The 19,704-nt window shown below is 36.3% G+C and overlaps 2 long non-coding RNA genes across 3 annotated transcripts in view; one reads left to right on the forward strand and one right to left on the reverse strand.

Annotated features, from left to right (window-relative positions):
• Window positions 7,725–11,038, forward strand: LOC110399061. Of its 2 annotated transcripts, XR_002438860.1 has the most exons (4): window positions 7,725–7,925; window positions 10,010–10,128; window positions 10,229–10,322; window positions 10,919–11,038. It is a non-coding gene; the product is annotated as an uncharacterized LOC110399061 (long non-coding RNA). The 2 variants fall into 2 exon arrangements; XR_002438859.1 differs by lacking the exon at window positions 10,919–11,038 and having other exon boundaries at window positions 10,229–10,478.
• The window catches only part of LOC110399062, a 29,719-nt gene continuing 26,396 nt past the window's right edge, over window positions 16,382–19,704 (reverse strand). The window contains exon 4 of the long non-coding RNA XR_002438861.1: window positions 16,382–18,334. This is a non-coding gene — a long non-coding RNA (uncharacterized LOC110399062). The remainder of the gene's footprint in view (window positions 18,335–19,704) is intronic.

Raw genomic sequence — 19,704 nt, forward strand, 5'->3', positions numbered from 1 at the left:
GTACCAAGCTTATGATATGCACTGTAATACCTTTAGCACCTAAAAATAAAAAAGGTGGTTTATTCTGAATTCCTCTACAGCCAATGGGAAATTATAAACTTTCTCCAAAGTAAGGTAAATTCAGTTGTCCAAAATTACTCTTTGGAGTAGCCTCTTTCTCTCTGGAAGTCTAATCCCATGAAACAACTAGCTCTTGTAATGCTCTGGCTCATTTAGGAGGCGTAGCTCTCAGGTCAGAAAAGGTAGCAAGAAATTCTGCTTCAAGAGGGTGAGCTGTGGGTATGAGTAACCTCTAACCTGCTCCCACTGAGCGCATTTGAATCGAAATGTCAGGTTTTAGCAGGCATACAGCTAACTACTATCACATTTCTGTAAGCGTAACAGAAAAAAGTTTTTAGGGGGGATCTAACAATGGGGCAGCTGAGCGTGTTTGCAGAAGAATCTTCCCAAGGGTACGGCTGAAATGAAAAAATACCTTAAAGAACTTGCCTGAAAAATAAAACAAGTGAACAGATACCACAAATTGATCACTTGTGTGTGCTGCTTTCACATTATGAGTGATCAAGGAGAGAGGATTAGCTCCAAGTAGAAGCCAGGTAGCTTGCCTACAGTTGATAAGCCAGAGAGGAGGATCCAAATCAATACTGACAAACAGTGGGCCACTGATATTGCAGTAGTGATATCGTAAATAGTAAATGAGGAAATGGAAAACAAACTTCGAAAGTAATTTACACCTACTCCTCATCATTAGTCACCTAAAATGCCAACTAGGTCTATAATACATTGAATTAAATCCTTTATTGCTAATTTCTTATCCTTCACTGCATGCCGAGTTCAAGTAACAAACTATATGTTTTGAATATGTATTTTAATTTGCAGTTCTGAAAAGTACACTGAACAACTCAGAAGGATTTTGAAAAAAAGCATGAGAAAACCAACTAAAAAACGTTGAAAATTCTTGTATTAGAAGAAAGACACAAAACAAAGTTCAATGTCTGTGAGTTGAAGTCAGATAAAAAGCAGACTAATAGCAAAGTACATACAAGGAGAATTTGCGATTCTTTCTCTTCACCTATCTTGAATAGTTCTCAGTTCTCCTTAAACCTGTGGTTTCCAAAAGGTATTCTCTCACAGAACTCTGAACCTCACAGAAGAATCATTTACTCTAATTTACTAGCATTTATACAAATGTGTTATAGCACAATAGTGTTTCTGAGGTTACTTCAGATCACAATCGTTTCCTTTTTTTTGACAAGAGCTTGCTGAATATTATTAACTGAGTACTATGACCTGTTATGGACTGCCCACTATAAGACAGACATTCTGGAGGAAATCAAACCACAGGGTACCAGGATGGCCAATGGGATAACATATAAGAAGTTGAGTGAAACAGTTTTGTCCAGTCTTAAGATAAGCTAACAGAACATCCTACTGATGTTTAAAGCTTCGTAATAGGAGGAAATAGAGAAGATTAATTTAAGTTCTTCTCAGAGACGCACAGGAGAAGCATGAGACAGGTACCTTTGGAACAGGCCCCCCCCAAAATGCACAATATCCATCCTCTGACATATCTGAATACCCAACTGCACAAAGGCATGCACAACCTACTGCAATCAGCTCTACTGTGAGTAGGAAGTTAGACTAGGTGACTTCCATATATTCTCTTCTCATCTACACAATTTTGATTCTACGCTTCTAACAGAAAATGCTGCCACAGTTAACTGGTCTCACTGAAAATACTGATATACAGTGGGAGAGTTTACTTTGTAAATCTGATATAAGAATTTCAAGAAAACAGTAATAAAAATGTTAGGATAGGTTGCAATTCTGACTATGAATAAGCTCTGAAGATCTAACCAGTGAAGCCATTCTTGTCACTTTATTACGTTTCACTTTTCTGAAGGCTGAATGTGTTTCTTCAAGTTTCTTGATAGCCTTGAAAACTATTAAGTACAGAGCTGATGAGGCTGGCAGAGCATGAAAAAGAAATACACTTTTCTTCTTCCTTTCTCAGAAAAGATTTATATACAAATCATCCCAATAAATAGGGAATCATTGGTAACCCAAAGACTTTTCAATGTGTGGCATTTAAAAAGAATAGTATTCAAGTTATTTTTAAATTTATAAAAATGTTGCCTATCGTTTTTAAAGATTAGGAATTTTCAATACAAAATCTTGTCTGATTTTAGAAGCTGATGCAAATTAATTTTAAAGCTTTTTATAGCTTTGTTTACTATTCATACATCAAGGCAAGAGTTCAGCAAGCAATCAACATATGAAATGTAAAGTGAAAGTACTACAAGTACATCATTTAAAGACTACTTAAGACAGCAAAAGCACCTTGGGAAGAAATTGGGAATACATCTGAAAACCTAAAAAATTACATCGTAAAAGCTAGAAAATTACCATATGATAAGGTCAAGAGTGGTAAAGTAGGTAACACTTGTTCATGAGAACTGTGGTTAATGTGCAGCTGTTTCTTAAGTTAAAGATTTGAGGTAAAAATTCTTCTGACATTGGGGTATTTAGTTTGCCTAAAAATATGATATGGTAATCAATATAAAATTAATTTGAAAGTCAATTCAGCGTTTAAACCAATTTCTAGTATGAATCCCTCTGAATAGAAAATGCTGCATAACACAATTTTATGGTTTTTCGTTTTTTGTTTTGTTTTGTTTTTTTGGTAAAGAACTATATATTACTGAGCTTCTTTAATAGTCTGAATTATTCTATTTTAATTACGGATTCCTAATCTTACATAATTTCCACTTAAAAGTTTCCTCATCCTTACACTTCTTCAATAATGTTTTATCTGTGAATGTTTATTTTCAAAAGTTCAGAGCACTTGCAGCTGTCCATGAAAACAAACCTGAAAAGGAACTAAAAAAGTTCACCACTGTGTTATTTGTGTGCCGAATAGTTTGCAAAGTGCACTTATTTGCAAATAACACAGTGAAGTTCTAACTGAAGTAAGTGGCTCAAAGTTTCAGGCTGTTGCCAACTATTTTATATAATAAATAGTTTTGTAAAGGGACAAAAATGAACTTCATGCAAGAATAGTTGCTGAGAGCATAAGAGATACACTGGAGTGCAAGAAAGAGAACATATAACTAGGATTGTGATTGAAATAGAAGAAACAGGTTAGGACCAGAATGGACAGTCTGGAAAGTGTCCAATTCATCAGTTTGGCTGAACTACTGAACTCATTCAGGGAAACTCCTTTCTCTGAAACTGTTTGCAGTTTGAAGTCAGTTGGCTGCCACTCTGCAACAGTCAGTAGCTAAGATATCCTGACTGATACTGGAAATGCTGAATCAGTTAACTAGCTAGGAGCATTTGATGTGCCAGTGAGGACCCATCAAAATTACACAACTCGAAGTTACCTCTTAATTTTCATTATGGGCCACCTGTTGCCTTCTATCCTTCTAGACTGTCAGTAGTTGAAATACAGGACAAAACTAGGTAAACACATGCACTGGCTTATATGGGCCAGTGAGAGTCTCTGCTAAGCCAAAACCTCCGTAACAAACACACCTGCTCATTTGTAAGCAACGCATTTAATAACGAAAACAAGGCATGCAACAACAGCAGTGAAACCTAGTTAATCTCAGTATAAATACAAAAACTTTTTCAGGTCTTGATTTATGCCAATCAAACTCCTTACATTACCTAGGACAATACATCTTATAGCTCCATTCACAACTCCATCTAGGAAAAAATATATATTATATATTATATATATTAATATATTTTATATATATTATATATTTATATTATATATATATTATACAGTTTCACATTCCTGTCATTAAACCTTAGACAACCCCTCAATATTTCCCTCAATGTTCACGTTCTCCAATGCAAGACCAGTCTCTTACCACTGAACAAAACACTTGCACATAAAACCACTGACTATATAAACCCAGGGAGTAGCAAAAGGAGGTTGAACCACTTTCATCTTTGCCATTATGCCCCACATAAGGCTTGAAGACAGAGGGACTGCAACTGGGAAGAGTTTATTGCTAAAGGTAGAATGGCAGTAAAAAGGTGTACCAGAAAGTCAATATTCCTGTTAATTACCAAATTCATTGAATGAGACAGAGAGGAAAATAGTACTCAATCATGTAATTAAGCACTGTTATCAAAATGCATATGCTGTCTTGCCAACAGCATTCAAAATCACTTTTCCTAGTTATTTCTTGAGCTGCCTTTGGCCAAAAAAAAAAGAAAAGAAAGACGAGACTGAGTAGAAAGTTTCCTTGTTTTTCCTAAATGGGATTGGTGCTTCTCAGTATCTCTCATTCATTAGAAGGATTTAAGGCAGAAATGTTATTAATTGGCAAAATGACTTTAAAAGCATTGCCCACACCCTGAGGAAGTGTAGTCACAGAGCACTAAGAAAATTAATCCCTAGATGGCACCATTACTCTGTCGTTTCTACTGTGTAAATGCTTCCTTAAGAGTGGGAAGGAGTAGTGCTGGTGGTTTCCCTGTATGATTTCTTGATGGGTTTGTGGCAAGCAGCACAGGAATGAGTTCACTCTCCTTACTGCTTTAACTAGTCAGCTCATAAAATCATACACATCTCTCATCTGCTTCTTAAGAGAGAGATGCCTGAATATACCTTTGTGTTTTCCCTTTTGTCACAAAACAGGGAACGTGTCACAAATGTTTGCATTTAAAAAAAACACCCTAGTTTATAAAATTTGCTAATAATTGCAATTAATGTTTTCATAACAAAGATCTGAAGAATAACAACTCCAATAGCCCAGGAACCAAAACAGACTAGGCATAATTTTTATTTCACCGCGTGCGCAAGACTCGCTGGCTCAACTATTGCACTGCATTCCAGCACCACCTGCTGACGTGCACAAACAGCAGCACAGCAAGTTCACTGCAGTGAATTTCTGCCTACCGTACATTCTATTGTTGAAACATGGACAGAAAATCCATATTTTTCTTCTCGTCAGTGTTTAAATGTTTAATTTACAAGAAAAGTGTATGAAATCAGCTAGTATTTATCCAGCAAAACTGTTCTCTACTTTCGAGATGACTTCTCATTGGAATTCACATGGCTTCTGGCTACAGAACAGTGTAAAAACAGCACACAAACTCCAATGTTGGAAATTAAACTAAAAGCGGTAAGGGCAGTTAAGAAATGAGAGATAATTCTGAATCAGGACTAAGATTAATAATAACAAGTATTTTTTTTATAGCTTCAGCATTATAATTTAAGCACTTGGTAAATCTAAGCATCGGACAAAATACATCCTTCAGTATATTGCAGAATAACAAGTTTCAAAATACCTAATAGCAAACTAAAAGGTAGCTCTGCCCATCACATTAAAGCACACTTTGTAAAAGAGGGATTTTCAAATACCTAGCATTGCTTCCTGAGCAGTTGTGCACCATTTTTCTGGCTTTGTAAAGCTCACCTTTCATTAACGTTTGTCAGTAAAGGGAAAGCAGAACAACGCGTGAGATGCTTATAATCCAAAGCGTATTATCTCACAGCATCTGAAAATGATTAAGATGTGAATACATGCAATCTCTTGGGTTGTTGTATACCATGTTAGTACCGCTCACCTTAATGCCCTACTATGTGAACTTTTAAAAAAAACTCAGTCTAAGCAGCATTTACAAATCCTCTAGTTTTTAAATTACAAAAAACTTAAGTGAAAATTCCCTCAACACTAAATGTGTACTGCTTGCCTCATATTTTCATGGCTTGGGGTTCATCAAGTCAGAAGCTGCGATACAGTATTTGAGAAGAACATTAAGGAAAAACATTGCTAGGACTAACTAATTACCAGCAATAATAGTGAGTGGCTTAATATCTGCAACCAATTTGCCTCATTTAACTGGCATTTTCATTATTAGAATGAATCAAAGACTTCTGCTTAAAGGTAATAAAAGACTTTACAATTGCAGAACCTTAAAAAAATTTGTCAGGTACTACAGATCACAAAACATAGATATGCATTTCTTTTGTTAATATGCTGAAAATATACACCAATAAGCTTTCAACAAATTAATATTTCAAAGATTCATGTATTTCTAAAAGGTGTGGTGTGTTCCTCCCTCCCCCTGTGTGCTCCATAAAGTAATGTTCAAACTAAATTGTACAAAAGAATAGAAAACTTTTATTACGGTTATAGAAGCGTACATAGTAAGCAGTGACACAAATGAGACTGTTCTTTGAATAAATATTTAGAATATTTCAAAGAATTCCCCAAAGGAAAGGCAACTGTAAAGCCAGCTGCAGTAATAAATGGGACAAGTGCTTAGTGTGCTCTACTTATGATGCGTCTGTGCTCCATCGAGCAAATCGAAACAGCTGAAGTTCAAACAGAGCACGTTTACTGTATGAAGGAAAGGAGTCTGATCTCGAGTGTTTAACACTGTGCCTTAATGAATACGAAGGTCTAGACAATGCTCTTTTAATTTAAGAATTAATTTCAAGGAAACGAGGATTAGAACTAGAAGTATTCATCCACAGACAATTCAAAGATGTCTGGTTATTTTCAGATTTGAAACTCTTTGAAAAACATTGGATGTTCAGGTATATAAACATTTCCTTATAGTACCAATATGCACACGATTTTTCTATAAATTGATCAGAAATAAGTAGTTACACTTACCTGGGCAATTCTGATATTAAACTCTCTCTTTTTTTTTTTTAAAGAATAAGACAATAACATTATTTGCCAGATCAACTCCTCCAATGCATTTGCACATCTGAAATTAATTAGGTTTTATTACTGTGTTTTATTTATTATTCACCAACTTGCCACATACCCTATTAAGCTTGCAAACTGCCATTTTTCTTAAGATTTTACGCACATAAAATTATATTGGCTAATTATATTAGCCATTAAATCTCAGTATATTCTCTTGTAAAGCCTCTTTCATGAGGAATACTGATCAAATCAAAGAATAATACTTTCACCTGTCAGCCACAGTACGGTACACTCTGAGAACAAGATGAGATGTCAAGGACAAAGGAAGGACAGACAGACAAATACCTGAACAATCCAGAGCCATATTTGCATAGACCTGCTCTGTACAATGCTGCTCAGTAAGCCGGGTGTTCCGGGTCGTGTGGGACCTACTGCCTGACCTCAGCAACACATGTAGCTTGTAAAGCTTCCCTGCTCCTGCAGAAAGCCCTGCAGGCCTGCTGGCTGGATCCAAGCATTTTGAGTTTGGCACAATGCACTTGGACCCTACTTCTCACCACTAGGTATAGTAATGTCAGGTAGGAAAGCGCACTTCACAGAATCACAGAATTGCTCAAGTTGGAAAAGACCTTCAAGATCATCAAGCCCAACTGCAACCTAACCATACTACTCTAACAACCCACCACTAAATCACGCCCCCGAGCACCATATCCAAACGGTTTTTAAACACATTCAGGGAAGGTGACTCAACCACCTCCCTGGGGAGCCTGTTCCAGTGCTTAACAACCCTTTCTGAAATTAAGTTTTTCCTGATATCCAACCTAAACCTCCTCCGGCGCAATTTGAGGCCATTTCCCCTTGTCCTGTCACCTGTCACCAGTGAGAAGAGACCAACCTCGCTCTCGCTGCAATCATCTTTCAGGTATTTGAAGAGAGCAATGAGGTCTTCCCTCAGCCTCCTCTTCCCCAGACTAAACAGCCCCAGTTCCTTCAGTCACACCTCATAGTGATTTGCAACCACTTCACAGAGACTGCATTCCGGAATGACTTAGCAAGGATCTTATGTAGGCAGCAGTGCATGATGCGATCCGATTAACGCTGCATTTCCCAAGCTATTCTGCTCTGCATTCTCCTCCCATATTACCTCTGAAGCCACACCCTACTCACAATCATCACAGGCACGGGGCTGTGCTGACATAGCTACTTGTTTTCTCGTTGGCAGCACCAAAACAGACAACTGACAGTGTAAGAGAGGCTCTAGAGACTGACAAAATGATGAGAGCACAGAAAGTTTTCTGCATTAAGAAAATTGCTGAAATTTTGTTTTAAATTTCACAGCATTTTGCAAGATGATCTGTAATTCACGATGGATAAACTGTCGTCAAATCTGTAAACTCTTTCATTTTGAGAACCAGAATATAACTCATACAATCCTTTAAAATCCCCATAATACCTCTCCATGTCAACCACATCTCTGCTCTTCTCCATGAAATACAAAATCTATTTTTGACACCACAGCAACACATTTTATGGTAATAATACGGTAATCTGAAACTAAAACACAATATAGCAATCAAAGTAAGTGCAAATAATTAGAACCACCTCCATCCTGTGGAAAATAATCTACTTGGTACCACTGAGCATTTGGAGTTCATTCTCATTCAAATATGCTCTTCTCAGAGACTAATCTCTTAATCAGGCAAATCACCACTGCTGTGAAATACAGCTTGTGGAAAAGAAGCTAACAAATCTTTATGTATTTTTACTGATATTCTGCGTGAGTGATTTAAAACAGCTATTTAAAATAGCATGCAAAATGTATGAACATTAAAGAAAAGATCTTGTATAATATAGCATGGATTTAGAGCTATCCTTAAACAGAAATTCAGAAAAGTAGCAAAGCAAACAAATAAATCAAATTGCTTTTCTAAAGTTAAAAAGTTCATCTAAAAGTTCAACTAAAAGTTCAGAAAAGAAAGATTTTGACTTGCTTACATGCAGAAAAAAACAGGCCATTTAAAACAAAACAAAACCTGCTCTGCTGGAAGAGCCAGCTCTAATGTTTGCCATTGCCAGAACTTACTTAAATATGCAAGATAAGTTCTCCCAAGGTAAGAAAGGGAAACATGGCCGTGAACATGTTATCTAAGCCACTACTTACTACACATTCATTCAACTACCTCTGCCTCTGCATCTCTTCCCTTTATATATAGATAAAGATGAGAACTCTAAGTTCCAGAGTATCCTTGTGAGGCAACATGTCTATTGTAGAATAACACTATACTATGTTAATATAACTGACTTCTTTCCATTGCTTAATTTGATACGTCCTTTATTTTTTCTCCCATCCAACCCCCTGCTACTGCCACGAGCTCTGTGCATTCTAAGGTGTTTTCCTTTAGCTGTAGGGGACTGATAAATACAGCTTGTCTACATGGTATTTTCATTGTCCTGAGCGAAACAGAAATGAGAATTGACTGAGATCATGGTTTAATAGCTAAGTTAAGTAAATCAGTTATGCTTCTGTTTTCTAATTACAAGGGAACTGCTGTTTCCACTTAGTTCCAGTAAAATTTCATCTTATTGGAAAAAAAAAGCTTTCAAGTACATATTTTATGTAACTAGAAAAGGTTGGCAAAACAAAAACTATCAAGGAACTATTACAGGGATGAAGAAAGGTAGAAATGAAAGAAAGAAAACGAAGCTGGAGAACATGTATGACTACACAGAGTTAAACTTGGACATGCAATTATATAGTTATTACTATTATACCACTGTTTACATTCAATCCATATTTTTAAAGTCTATGGTGAAAGGCTAACATTATATGCTGATGTTCATTAGATATATAAAATTGGTCTTTCTCGAGGGTAGCAATATATTATCCTTTTATCCTAACCAAATAAACTAGTCAGAGTACTAAATTTTAACTGTGCATATTGTTATGACATCTGTCAAACTTTAAAATCCTTCCCAATTAAATGGAGCCCCTAGGGACTGAGACAGACAGAAATATTCTGAATGTAGCATTAAGAGTCCACAATTCCTTTTAAACGTAAAGAAATTAATTGGGGAAAAAAAAAACTGAGAAAATTGTAGTGCTTTTCAATAGTTGCTTCTGCCTGGGGGAATGGACTGGATGGGGCACTTATGAACTTACTTTCTCTTTTCAGTTATACAGGTGATTTCCAGTAAATAATATATGCTCCAGCATTTTGCCCTCTCATTTCCTTTCTAAATTTCTCTAGGTAGAGTGAGTTTATATATTAAAGTTCCCTAGACTAATACTTCAGCATTAATTTTTAAAAAGTTCTTGTTTAACTCTACAGGGGAAACCATATCCTGAATACATTTAAACAGCCAAATCTACTTACATACAGAGAGGTAATGAAGCAATTTCAGTAATGCTGAGGGTCAGTATAAGCGAAGATAACTACAGCATAATTTGGTAAGGAAAGTCAAGATTCTATTTAATTTTATATAAGTGCTTTTATGTTACACTGCACAACATTCAACCAAAAGCAAACCATGAAGTCTGCTTTTTACAGTGCACACCCTTATTCCTCAAGAAGATGTACACATGTCACTGAAGTGTTATGCTTCAGGAATTCTCTGCAAGATCCAGCCACGACTACCATTTTGGTAAGAAGCCTCAGAATTGTACGTGACAAGCACCAACGTGACAAGAACAAAACTAATTAATTATCAGTATATAAATCCATCAGTACACAAATCCAACTGTCTACTACCAAACTGTTTTGGTGTCAACTCTGCATTTTGTTTCTTTTTTAAAATGTATATAAAAATAGGGAGCATCTCTAAAATTTTCATAGGTTTGGGAGATTTATTTTATTTTTAACATTCTAAATATGCAAGAAATTGCAAAGAGTAGGTGCAAATGAATGTAATGAAATGAAGAAATCTAGAAGAAACGTGAGATTGCCTTGTACAGACATCAGTCTTTTCAGTAGTATTAAAAGCATGAATGTTATGTTTTCTGTACAACTAACAGGGTTTAGGAATGCTTTGATTTGTAGATAATGTGTGATTAAAGTTTAATGTAATTTTTCTTTTACAATTATTCTCTAAAAATAGTAATTTCTTAAAATATTCAGGAAAAAAGGTTTTACTAAAGGTGAATTGTAGGACCTGATAGCTCTTGGAGACTGCCAGGTTCTGCATACATTTTGAGAATTCATGTATGTTTAGTAAAGTTGCGTTACCTCTTTTTTCTCCAGGACATTTTATTTCTAGAAAAGAAATATGTTTGAGTGCCACTACAAAAGTAGCGCTGAAAGAAATATTTTTAAAAAATAATGAAGTTCATCAGGTGTTGGACTTCAATAAAAGATGTTAAAACCGCACGCTCAAGTCTGACCTCTCCTATTTGTCTAATTCAATATTTTGTAAAATTCTCTTGAGCATCAGTTCCGTACGAAGTTCAGACAGCAGCCTTTGCAAGATCAAATAGGAACTATTTGCATTTTTGTGATCATACTTATAGCAGTTGCTGAGACTGAAATCAACCGTACCCTCTCCTAATTTAGAATAAACACACTTCAGACAATTACACTCTGCTAGATTTTACCATCTCAAAAATGCGATGACAGAGTTTACCCGCTTGTTTTCAGTTTACAACACTGCAATTAGTGTGCTTTTTATACTGACGTTTCGTAAATGGATACTGAATTTTTCTCAAGTTTTGCCCAACATATTTTAAATATTTTCAAGTATTTGCAGTGATCCCCTCTTTCCCCCATTCCCCCCCAAAAAGTATTTGATGTGTATGTACTTACATACACATTTTCTGTTCCTAAAAACAGATTCAGAATTAAGAATTGGTCTGAAATGGTATATGGTCTGAATAATTTATCCTTTTGTGGCTTATGATAAACTTACAGAAATCAGTGTCTTATATCAGCAAGTGAGCTCACTTAAATCATATGGAAGATGGGTGCTCAACAGATTGAGTTCAAGAACTAAAAACCACACACAGAGGATAAACATGACGAAAATATGCATGTAACATCCCATGTGGATATTTAAGTAGATAGATGCAATCTTCTCTTTCTGTGAGACAATTTTCTCTGTGTAACGTGCATTAACACTTTGTAAAAGGTAAGTTCAAAGCAGCACTAACAAACATAAATTCAGGTAGTTACATATTTGAAAGTACCAGATACAAGGGGAAAATAAGTCATTTTGTTTCCTGTATTTATCTCACTTTTCTAAAGCAATAAACATTCCATAAACTTTACACTGATGCCATTGGAGACAATATAATGCAGCCTTGTCACTCTATTGCCCCTGTGGGCTAAACTTTGGTCAGTAAGTAATGACTTGAAAACTACCCAATTCCCTTATTTCCCCATGCTTAGTCCAGTACAACTGGGCAATCAATGTATTCTAACTTTTGCAAAGAATCCTTTGCCTGGATTACCACCAAGACGGGCTGTTCCTATTTCACCCTTTTCCAATCCTATTTTCTCCTAACTCTGGCATCAAACAATCCAAACTCTTGATTTGACAAAAGTTAAAAAAAGCCACTGAGACCTTGAAAGAGCTCTCTCAAGATATTCCATCTGTTTCTTGAATATGCCCAGCATAAAAAAGCATTGTAATTAAACCTAAATGGAGAGAATTTGCATTCACATTTTTGGGGGGTAATACGGGTGTTTCAGGATTGCACAAAGCCTGGTTGACCCACACCATGATAAAATGAAACATTCTTAACTGACTGGTGGAAGAGTGCACACACAGACTTCTCAGCAGTACGATTTACGTGTATTTTCAGTCACAAAAAGCTTGTTAGTCTCACTGCTGCCCCAGAAATGTGTCTACAGAACATGTTCAAAATACAATTTTCTTTCCCAAGGCTTACAGCAACAAAATGGCATGACACACAACCTGGCACAAATCCCAGTGCAGTGCTAAGTTTTAAGTACCTACTAAATCACAGTGACTAGAGACAATTTCAAAGAAAGCGTCATCAAATTTTTTTAAACATGCACAAGCAGCAGTTTTCCTTTGCTGTATTCTCAGAAGCGACTAAGCTATTCCCCTCATTTAACATAAACAAATAGGATAAAGAAATCAACCTGTGTCTGGCATCAAAATGCAGCAGAGTACAGCATGCTTCCAGTACAACTATCTAGCTTTTAGATCTAGGGTGTTATCCAAGCAAAGTTGGTCTCACAGATGTAGCTAATCTAACATCAGTAGGAGGACATGGTTCATCTTAAATACCTTCTCTGATATCACGTATCTTAAATATAGCAAAGTGCAAACAAGGTACACAAGCTATAACAAATCTTGCAATTTCAAGTGCCAGTTTCTGATATTTGGCAGCTACCTGTTTAAGATCCAACCTCCATAAATTCTATCCCATTTTATCAAGTTATACGTCAGGTAACTCCTCTAGGTGTATATTTTTCTGTCTGAGAGAAAATCTTCAAGAAAGAAAATGATACTGAAAAATAGCGTTTCTCAGCATGGAAGAAAAATCACGCAATGTTTTACTTGTTTTTTTAAGAAGCTCTTTATTCATAGCACTCTGATTCTGAATAGAATTCTAGTATGGGATAAAATCAATTTGGCTACAGAATGCAGTGAATAAAGAAGTCAAAGCCATACACACAACACTGAGTATATTCAGCAGTAATGAAAATCAAAAAAGGTAACTAAAATGAAAGTCATCTCCGCAGTCTTTTCCTAAGGACTTCTAAATTAAAAATGTTTCTTCTTAAAATTATTCATTACATCTTCTTTTGTATACTATTAAAAAGATTCTAGACACTTCAAAAAGAAATTTTGTTTATACTGTGGAAGCATTACCAAACTAGGCCTTAGGAAAAGCAAACAAAAACAAAGCAGAATACATTCATCCAATACTAAAAATAGGTTTTAGAAAGCAAGAATCAGTTACATTTTCTATGCCTAGTTATGCAAATGACTACTTTACACACTGAAATAAGCCATAAGTTTCAAACAGATAAGGAAAATATAAGATTGTTTATTAAAACATGGTAAACGAAGATTGATTGTTTACGTGTTACATTTATTTTTGGTCCCCAAAATTACTCTGCGAACTCACATTCCTTGAATCTAGCACTATGCTTGCATTTCAATATGAACACCATGGAATTATGTTCTGCACTTTCCCTGCTGGGGGCAATGTGACTCCATTTGTCTTCAACAAATGACCAGAAATACCACAGAAGTGGAAAAACTCCATGCATTTTGAAAAAGTAGATAGAGTCACTGAAGTAAAACGGGGGCACTGGCACCAAAAAATGTCTTAATGAAGCTTATCAGGATCTGTAAATGTAGAGAGTCACTTAAACTGGCTAGGGAAGGCTGAATAGACGCTTTCTGGATTTTTTCTATTGTTACTCATTTCACAGAACAAAAGGAATAAAAACAAAAAAAATCACCACTCCAATCAGTTTAACAGTCAAACATTTCAACTACGTTTTATATAAATCAATAACACAACACAGTAATAAAGTATGTCCTCTAAATCTTCTGCAAAACTGATGTTTTTGTGAACTCTGTGAGATTATAAAATAAAAAAAATACAAAAGCTTAAAGTGAGATAGATGAAAACATATAAGAACTAATATAATTAGGCATGTAAACCAAAAAAAAGAATTAGAACATTTAGAAGCCACATTAGCTACCATCAGCCAGAAATAATCATTAGCATTTTCTGCTTAAATGTTTCATTGTCATATCTAGGTTTAACTATACAAATACATTCAAATAAATATTTTTTACTTAATAAAGACATTACAACAATTTTAAATGCTACCAACTGATAGTGAAGTATTTGGTTGTACCTATCTAGATTTAGATAATAAGTACTGTTTATGCACTTTTCAGTTCATCCCTTCAATTACTTTTTCATTATATTTATGTGTATGCATACAACTGCTAGAAGACTCATGCCATTCCATTTTTTGTGTGCATCACCCACATCAAAAGTAGGCAGATCCGAGCGTTCCACCCCTACCTCCTGTCTGCAGGTGATTATAACTTCACCAATCTTTAATCTTTCATCCTGATGTTTGATATGTTACTACCTGCCTTCACCCATTTCTGAAAAAAATTAAGACAAAAAAACCCAGCCCATTTCAAAACATATTTAGCTGTTGGGAGGAAAGTAAAGGATTACTATTAAAAAACAGTCATTAAGAATTCTTTTAAAGGACTGTGGTGCAATGAGTTGCTTTGCAATTAGACAAATTTGCCTGAATACCACAAAAACTTTAAACAATCCATTTTCCTTTGAAGTTCTACAAAATATATATATATATGCTACACACATACAGAAGGGTAAGGGATGACAATTTCTTTGAACGCTGTGATAAGCTTTCTACTACTTAACCATAAATGCTATGTAGAACTTAATTTTCCTGTTTTCCAAATATTTGGCAAGTTGAAAAGAAGGATGGAGACCAATGGATACACGATATGGCACCAAACCTACTTTTAAGTCTATTTAGCTAAGGATTACTTTTAATCCTCCTCTTATGGAACACAGACTACCCTTATTTTCACTGCCTTTGCATAGCTAATGGAGTACTGTGATGCATTTGAAGAAAGGGTGCTTTAATTGCAACATCATATTACATTTGAACAAGGGGGAGAAAACCTAGAATGTGGTACCATTAGGACCACAGCCTTAAGAAACGCAGTAATCATGTTTCCAGGGACAGCCTACCACAACACTCAGAGTGATTTAAAAATGAGCTTACCACATTGCAATGATTTAAAGGGCAAATTAATGATAGTGCTCTTCCTGTACTAAGCAACAGAAGCAAAATAGTTTTGTCCTTCTCAAAAATGGACTTCAAGATGAATCTGAATCTTTGGAGGGTTTGCTTTTGATTAAATCCAGACACCATGCTACTCCTTGAGTTACCTGCTCCTTGAAGTTTCCCTTTTTTGTGTGTAACATGAAAGAGATTCAACAAACAATTTTAAGACAAATGTTTTATTTGGTTTTGGATGAGTTCAACTCCTCTGCTGAAGCAGGTTCCCTACAATAGGTCACACAGGTAGGAGTCCAGATCGGTCTTGAATATCTCCATAGAAGGAGACTCCACAACCTCCCTAGGCAACCTGTTCCAGCGCTCAATCACCCTTACCATAAAGAAGTTCACCTGCATATTTGTATGGAAATTTCTACATTCAAGTTTTAGGCCATTGTTCCTTGTCCTATCACTACACAACACCAAGGAGAGCCTGGCCTCAGCCTTTTGCCTCCCAGCTCTTTTTAGCTATTTGAAAACATTAATCAGATTTCCCATTTAATTTTATTCTATTCCCCAGAACTTTTCCTTGCACTAACTGTATCCCTTCCATGAACCAATATCACTCAGTAAGGTTCACTGGACAGACCCTCAAAAGCTTACTGCTACAGCAATATTAAGACTCGTTATGTGCTTCCATTTCAAGTAAATAGATGTTATGCACAGTTTCGTCTTCTGTTTGTTTGACAAAAGAATGTAGGGTTTTCTGTGCAAAGATGAATGGGCTGAGAGACTACTGGAAAACTAAAAGGAAGGAGTTTATTCAGCGGTCCCTTGCAAGGTGAGAGGAATCTTCCTCTCTTCTATATTAAATAACTTCCATATAAAAATACTTCAAAATAACCAAATAGCTCTAAGGAAAAAAAAAGAGCAGTTGCATTTATTTAATTAAGTTGCAAGAAAAGCTAGACTCTGTAAATGTAGATAGTTATATATAAAGTTGCAAGACACAGATGACTTGTGCCCAAGGGCATAGCATGGTTAAAAAAAAAAAGCTATCTAAAACTCTCGCCACTGCTGAGACAAAGGTCTTGTTCTTCTCTCTTTCTCACCTACTTTTATTGCTCTGCTCACAGTTCTGTCTGCTCCCTGGTACGTGGGTAATTAAATCACCAAGTCTTCATCCTGAGCATATGAAACACAAAAAAGCACGTGGTTCCTTGTCATAGATGTGCCCTCCTGATCTAGATAACAGCAGTTAGCATGGCTGGGATATGAGCGTAAACAGCACATGAAGGGAGAACCCAGAACTGCCTAGGAGTACCCAGAATAATGCTAGAAGAAACCTGTGGCCACATTAAACACTAACCAGGATGCTACCATAACATCTTAGAGAGTTATTTCAAAAAAAAAAAAAAAGGAAATACTTGTCAGGACAGATATGGTAACAGAGTAGGGGCCAAAGCCTTGTTTGACTTCTTCAGCCACCTTCCCCTAGGTGCACCTACCCTGCCAGGCACCAGGATAGTCTGCTTCCAGCAGGCTGCAGCAACAGTAAGAGCTACAACAACAAGTGGGGAGACATGCTCAGCATCTGCAAAGGGGAAGTTTGGGGATGTTTCCTCACCAGCACATGAACTGTAGGGGCAGCTTGGGAACGGCTCAGCGAAGGATCCAACAGCCAAAGAGCCCAGAGCAAAGGCAACTGCAACAGGGAGCTTTGCTTTGCAATATTTTATATTTTGAATTTCCAGGTACTTGGAGTCAGTCTAAGCATAGAGGCAAACCTGAGAGAGGTTTGCCACAGTCCCTTGTTCATACGCACCTATACAGTCTTGCAGAAACTGGATTACAGGTCCACTGAGCCACGCTCGTTCAACAGAAACTGCACTCTTCAGAATTCAGTTGCTATTAATTTGCTTTATAACAACCCCTAAAGAAAATTCAGTTGATGCTACCTCCTTCCGATAGTTACTGGCTCTGATAACTCCTTTTCATACAGCAGTCAGTGCTGGTGCGCTTGCCTGTCACTGCTGTGATGCAAATCTCTCTCTAATCCTAATCATTCCTGGTTAAATGTAACAACAGAAGTCCTTGTTGATCATGGTTTTCCCATCAAAGCTGAATAACTGTAAAGTAAAACAAATATTTTCTATTTAAGAAAGGATTGAAAAAAAATAATACTTGTGATCCATTCCCTTTCACAAGGGCTTCTTCCTGAATTTTGCATTAACCAGCCAATGAAATGGTAACCAAGTTCAGAGAACAGATTTGTGCCACCTGATCCAGCTACTGATGAATCCCACACAACCATCTGTGTTCCTGGCCAACATTGCCATTCCTTCCTTCAAACCAATCCTGCTCCATACCCAGCCTAAAGCTCAGTCATCAAGGGATCTGCTCAAGGAAATGAGCTTTCTTCCCCCAGCTTCCTGGAAGTGTTTAATGACAGCAGTACAGTAAGACACTGCAAGGACATTTCAAGAAGGTGCACGGCTATATGTTCATACATATATTCAAAGCCAGACTCCTCAGGAAAATAAAAAACAACACTATATACCCCATATATGCAAGTTCACTAAGAGAGATCCAAGACCTCTAATTCTAACCGAGAAAGCAGCCTTCCTAGGAAATCTCTGAGGGAGAGAAAACCCCTCATTGTCTCTCTAAGCATAGGGTGACTCCAGAAGAATGCATTCACAGCGGGTGCTGAGGAGACCTCATTCACACTGCCCTCACAGGTTACCAGGCCAGCTGAGCTTGGTGAACATCCGAAAGAGGCTGCAGGGATTTTCTGATGCCCAGAAGGCATCTGCTGGCTCAGCTCTGTTTAAAAAGACTGCAGCTGATTCCTGGGTGACACGAACTGTGAGGTCAGATGAGAAGCATGCGTCATCTGGTCTGAAATGCAAACGTAGAGACATCCACAGACATAGCCTTCTATCTCCATATTCAGGAGCCTCGGTTTATGTCTTCATAAATAGTTATTATTAGGTTCTCTAAACGATGAGCAAATTATTCATATTTTCTTATGACAGAAAGTAGTAAAGTTTATCAAGTAAGGTAATTGATGCTATGATACGCAGAAACCAAGAAAAATTCCATTAGGAAAATGTGTTAGATGAAAAAATACTAGCATATCAAAGTATATAGAACAATCCCATAAAGCCAACCAACAAAATATGCCCAGAAAGCAAAACTAAGGACATAAATCAAACATATTAAAATTGCTCCTGTATTACTCAGATTAGTTGCATTGTAACAAAAGTGTGAAAAAGAAATTTAAAAGTCATCTTAGTAATGAAATTATTAGAACTTCTATATTCCAAGATTTTACAACTTCATTTATGTAACACTCAGGTTTTTGTATCTTGCTATATGATGACTGACTGTATAAATGCATAAATATTATCATTATCATCCACTAAAAGGTATTGTAAACTCACTGTTGGTATCACTAAACTACTTTGCTTGAACTACCGAAAATCTTTCAACCAGATCTTACTAAGCATAAATCTCTAGCAATATTTAAACATGATATACTAAGAATACTATAGCCACATAAAGGCTGTGATTGTATCAGCTCTGACTTTCTTTATAACAATCATTCATCAGTCAGTTTAAAATGTTGTTAATGAGAAATTAAACTATCTTTGGTATTCAAAACCTGAAGAAATATGCACTGGGCAGTAATTTAGGGTGCATTACATCTTCTACATTCTCATTCTAGGAATTATGCCAAGCTTTCTGGGGTGAGTGGGTGCAAGGAAATTTACTCAACCCCTATCTACCCACAGAATTTATGAATATCAATATTGAAGGCAGGCACGTAGGCTGCCATGGAATAACAGTTACAAAGAAGCTACAGATACAGACAGTAAAACAACAAGACAGGTATATGAGAATGAAACATTTGAGAGGAAGATCTTTCAAATCAACCTCACTAAAAAAGGGAAGAAAAAAATCATTTGATAGACCCATATTCCATGAACAATAGTGATAGAAAGACTACTTAAAGTCCATATCAAGTTCTGAAATGACCATTAAATAATGGTGAAGTAACTAGAAACACATTTTTGAAGGATGAGTAACCCCTTAAAAGGAGTTGAAGATGACAGAATACAGATATTTAGTAGAATTATAGTAATCTATTTTTGTAGTAAATATTGTTGAGGACAAGTTCACTTCTTGTACTTAACTCCTACTGCAGCTATGCAAGCAGAAGGCTAGCAGCAGCAGGAGAGGTAGTTCAGGTGGGATTTGGGGATTAA

This window comes from Numida meleagris, chromosome 4 (genome assembly GCF_002078875.1).
Source record: "Numida meleagris isolate 19003 breed g44 Domestic line chromosome 4, NumMel1.0, whole genome shotgun sequence".
Lineage (NCBI taxonomy): Eukaryota > Metazoa > Chordata > Aves > Galliformes > Numididae > Numida > Numida meleagris.